This window comes from Seriola lalandi, unplaced genomic scaffold (assembly GCF_002814215.2).
Source record: "Seriola lalandi dorsalis isolate HSWRI2012SDOR001 ecotype SW California unplaced genomic scaffold, Sedor1 jcf7180002053737, whole genome shotgun sequence".
Lineage (NCBI taxonomy): Eukaryota > Metazoa > Chordata > Actinopteri > Carangiformes > Carangidae > Seriola > Seriola lalandi.
Genome location: NW_019524290.1, coordinates 42841 through 48117, shown reverse-complemented (window position 1 = coordinate 48117; position 5277 = coordinate 42841).

Below are 5277 nucleotides of genomic sequence, written 5' to 3'. Positions count from 1 at the left end.
GGGATGATGCCTTGGGCCCATTCTGACCTTGCTTGCCCCCAGTGTAACATCCTCTGCAGCTGGTGGAGATAGCAGATTAAGTTTGGGCTTCGTGTCATCATTGCTCCTGCTGGGGCTCCTGGCCTCGCCTGTGGTCTCTATGGTGGTATGTTTTTCTCTTACAAGGCCGTGTTGTGAAATCCATCCTTACTCCTGAACTGCTTTTTGGTTAAGAAAACAAGCCATTGAAATTATGGCAAAAGTTGAACAAACTATTAAGCAAACAAACAAGTTTTTTGTTTCTATCGCATACAGCTTGCCAATGGGATTCATATTTAATACATGAATGTCTTGACACTACACATTCTCCTCCTGCTTGTTTTGAATTGTGTTCTCCTCCTGCTCGTTTGCATCGGTGACAAGCTTATGAAAAGATCAAAAACAGTATTTTCTTTCCAACATACAAAAACAAAACCTCAAGAATTCTGAAAACAAGGTGGGCTTCATTCTGAGAAAAAAAGGATCAGCTGAGGCACCGTACCTGAAGCTGTTTGTTGTCGGCTGATTTGTTCGTCATTCTGGCTTCCTCCTCTTCCTCCATCCCCCCCTCCTTCCTGAGCCATTTTTCACTGGGCAGGTTCCCCTGATTTTCCACCTCCTGCACTTTTATCCTCCTGCTTTCCTCTCTCCGAGCCACCTCCTGTTACAGGCTTGCCTCCAAAGCGCCACTCAGCGGGTCGCCCACTGCTCTTCAATCCTCTTTAGCTCATCGTTTTTTTTTTTTTGAGAGAGAGAACAGGGCCAGGCAGTCTATGGATGTTTTTGTGTGCGCCTGCCTTTCTCTGTTGACTCTTTTGAGGAGGGCATCTTTGAAACTGGCTCTCTATCTACCTCTGTCCATTTTCCAGAAGGGTAGCTTGCTCATTTCAGAGCCTTGTCTTCCTCTTTGAGAGAGTTTATCTCTGTGACTGCAGAGTGGAGGGCATCTCTGAGGCCTTGCACAACTGCGTTTTGGGAGGGATGCAGTGTGCTGCGGTAGTCAGTGTGCTGCAGCTGGCCTTTACTGCTTCGAGCTGTAAAAGGCAGCACGAATCTGCAATGGCTCAAATGTCCGAAAAATAGAAACATACATGTAGTTCATCAAGGCTAAAATTCCAGTCCCGACTTAACCCAATTATAGTTGAATCTAATTTCATCCAACGTCTAAAACCCTTTAAGCGAGCGCAACATGTTACCACAGCCAACAACTCAAATTCATACATGTTCTATGAAAGCCAAACATTTCTTGAGACCACTGGGTAACAAAAGTTTTGGGCTTGTATTTTATTTTTCCTATTTTTTCTAATTGCGACCAATTGTCACAGAAATGCCACATTTCTGTTTCACTTGAGTTTGTTTGGGGTTAAGTTTGGTTTACTATAGATTATTATGGTGGAGCCTTAAGGATAATGTTCGGGTCAAGGTTTTTGATCAGGTCTTACGCACATGCTTGGTTAGTTGTGTTACGATGCAAATTTCACTTTTGTCAAATTTGAATCCACTGACGGCAAAATAAATCTGTTTTGGCGTTCCTCGAGAAAAAAATGCCCAAGAAACCCCACTGCGGTCACAAAATCCTCTTTTTCTGTTTGGGTTACACAGGAAGAAATTGTCTGGTCAAAAGACACAGTCCTGAAAAAAAAAAGGTCAAAAGGATCTCACCTGGTTTCTTTGTCCGTCCATTTCAGCTCAATGAAGATACTGAATGGCAGCAAAGAGAGCAGTCGCACTTTGCAGCTGAAGTTCAGCTTGAAACTGTGTGCTTTTGATATAGCTGTTGTATCGTAGATGTAAATGTAGATGTAGATATAGATTGTTGTTGTTTTGCAACAGGAGAATGTTCGTTTTCACCAAAGACAGAGAGAATATGTTGTTCTCATTATCGGTTCTAGTTCATCAAAATTCTAAGAAAGCTCTTAATGTGATTTTACTGAATTTGATTCATTTTGAACATTCATGTGAAAATATTGACATTATTTGTTTGTTCAATAACCTTAAGCACAGATACCAACATCTTTTGTTGTTAACAAGTGTACAACCTTTTCAAGGTTTCTATTGAATCACATATGTAAAGCTCTCGAGCAGCTCTGCTTGGTTGCGTCTTGCTGACTGATGGATATCTCCCGTGTCCGCCAGCTTCATGCAACACAGAGCAGTAACTGGATTTGATTTTATTTGTTAGACAATTTCCTGTCTTATCCCTGCTAAGTATCAATACAAACGAGGTTTGGCTACAGCCAAAGATGAAATGAACATGCATCACTGGACTGACTGAAATTATAGACAATGCAATATGAGTTCAACTGATATAGAAACAGCACCGGTTAAAACAGGGATGTCACAGATGGAAATGAACACAATGACCATGACAGAGATTTGAATCAATTTCATTTGTAACAGTGTAACCCATGTACTCACTATCACTTAGTGGTAATAGGGGGACGACTTGGGACTGGGGAGTATTTGATCAGAGCAAGGTTTTCCCACGTCAACCTTAATGCATTTTGGGCCTGATTTCATGCAGAGGTGTGATCTCAACCACTATCATCAGACATGAGTCCATATTTTTCAATTATTAGTGAAGATGCCGTTTGGGAAACCACAAAGTAGATTTCTTCCTAATGATTTCATAAAACATCTTGATCTTCTATCGGATTTGTGGCTTGCAAGTTACATTAAGTCACCGTAAAAACGATGAACAATGTCTCAAATAGAATTACACATTATTAAATTGTGTGATAATTAATTCCAGGAAAACTGTAATAATGTCTGTGAAATGCAGCCTTTTCACCAAAAACAAATTCTCTTCAGAAGTATATTGTGTATATATAGATTGTGTATATCTGCTTGAAAAGTGTGCGTATAGAAACCTATTATTTTGTTATGTATGTGTTGTTTTGTATTGATCTTTTTTTTTGTTGTTTTTTTTTGTTTTTTTCTCCAGGGCGAAAGGGAACCCAGTACAGTGCAGACTCATGCTTCAGTGAACTGTGAAAGTGTGACAGTCCTTACAGTATCTTGCTCGGTTAACTACAGCTGTTAAGTACATAGAGCAGCAGAAAGTACTGTATTTCCGTCTGAAATGTTGTTGAGTGAGAGTACAAAGTGGTATAAAGTACCTCAAAATTGTACTTAGGTACTGTATTCAGAGTAAATGTACTCAATTACTTTCCACCACTGCTAATACAATTTCTTAGCCTTCAGCACACATGTATTTTAATATTATTCAATTACCCAAACAGGTAAAACTCTTGAAAACAAGGGAGGTGCTTATTATAGAAGTTAATATCAAAAAAGTAAACGACTAACTAAACCACCAGAGCCAACAAATGACTATTAAAATGAAATAAGAAACTCTATACTGATGTCAAAACGTATCTCAACTAAACTCCATTGTCTCACTGCTCATGACTGAGCACCCAGTGTTTGCTATAATTATACAATAGCATATATGACATTTTATACTGGTAATGAAATGCCAAGCCAACGTTAGAAACATCGAACCCTTCTTGCGAGAACAGCACATTCAAGTAGACATCCCATCAAAAAAAATCATTCAGTGAGAAAAACTTTGATCTAGTGCCACATCCATTATTGATGTTTCATCAAGTAGCTATGCAATCACAAAATACAACTGAACATCAAGCTGTGTGCAAAAGTCTGACTTCTATGGTGATGAGGTGATGTGAGATCCTGATCAACCCATTCTTACCCAAATGAAGACTAAAAAAGAAAAACATGAGAACAAAAACAGTAGGAGCCAAAATGACATTGGCAGGTCCTGCACGTTAGTTCCCATATATCTAAGACAAGACGAGAGTTAAAAAAAAAAGAAAATAGATATATTGCTTTCTCATATGGATGACAAGGACCTCTAAGCCATAACTGGTGATTAATTTTTTCTGAAGATAGTAAGGTCACGGCGTTCCACCCCAGCCTGCTGTGATGGATGAGGAGGCTCGTTTCTAAGCTTCTGTATCTCAGTGGTGGTAGTCCAGTTAGACTGTGCAAAGGAGGGGTGACATCATCGATCCAAAGCATGTAAATAAAGACCTCAAGCACACGTGCCTCTGCATACATCAACCCCAAAAGGAAGAGTAAATCTTCAATTTAGTAAAATAATCTGAGCGGCACGGGTATAAAAAAAAAGAAATCATGATATCTCTTGTGCCACTATAATATGCATTGCATCCCCACAGCTAGTGCAATTAACTCTACAGTGTTGCTAATACAGAAGAATTCCCCACCAGAAGTCTGTGTGAGGTATGATGGCGACTTGTGCAGTTAAATTGTCTCGTCTGTCTTGGCTGCCTTGCATATATTTGACTTGCAGACTAGGTTGTCACCTGGGGATGGAAATACTCCCAGGCAAGTGTGATGTGAGGTTCTAATTAGTTCCACAGAGGTAAAGATACTGTTCAGAGTGGAGCCCATAGCAGGATTCAAAAACATTATTTTCTGAGCAACCTGCTGCAAATGGAAAATAACTATATTTTACCTCAATACTTTACTTTATCACATTCTGTATTCATGAAACTTTCTAAAAACTGCTTAAAACAAATTGCAAACAAGTTGAAGGCGACTAACAACACCTCAGTGCTCTGTTTTTTGCCAAAGTTTTAATTCACACAAATGAGTACACTGACTTGTGACTGCTGTTGCGTCTTGGCTTGCAGGTGGCAGATGGGGAAAGGTATACAGATCTCAATGTCACAGGGTGAAATCTACTGAGAGGAGAAGAATAGCAAGTGGGAGAACGGGCTTTGTAATAAAACAAACAGGGAGCTGCATACAAACACAAGTAAACCGTGGAAGTCCGGGAAATGTTTTACAGGATTTTGCCTCCTCAGCAATAACATTTTGTTGCTTTAGCAAACGATGATCCTCCTAAAATAAGGCCAGTTAGTGTTTATTGCTTCACACGCAGCCTGGCAGGCAGGACGCTTAGGTACCGTAGTTTTTTCTGAAATGCATGGCAAACTGTTTACCTGCAGGCTTATTTTTTTTTTCTCTATGTAAGCTGAGTGTCACGGTTCAGAGGCTCCCTGGAACAGCGAGGGACAGACTCATATCACAGAGCAGGATACAAGAGAATAATTTGGCACTGTGGTTTAGTTCAACCAGAAACCTCACACTGTGGTATTCCACTGAACCTTAATTGAAATTTTACAGCCAACCTACTCAAAGGGACCCTGCTTTAGCCCTAGTCAGTGGGAAATATAGCAACACCATTAAAAGCTAATTAAATTCATTCCAGAG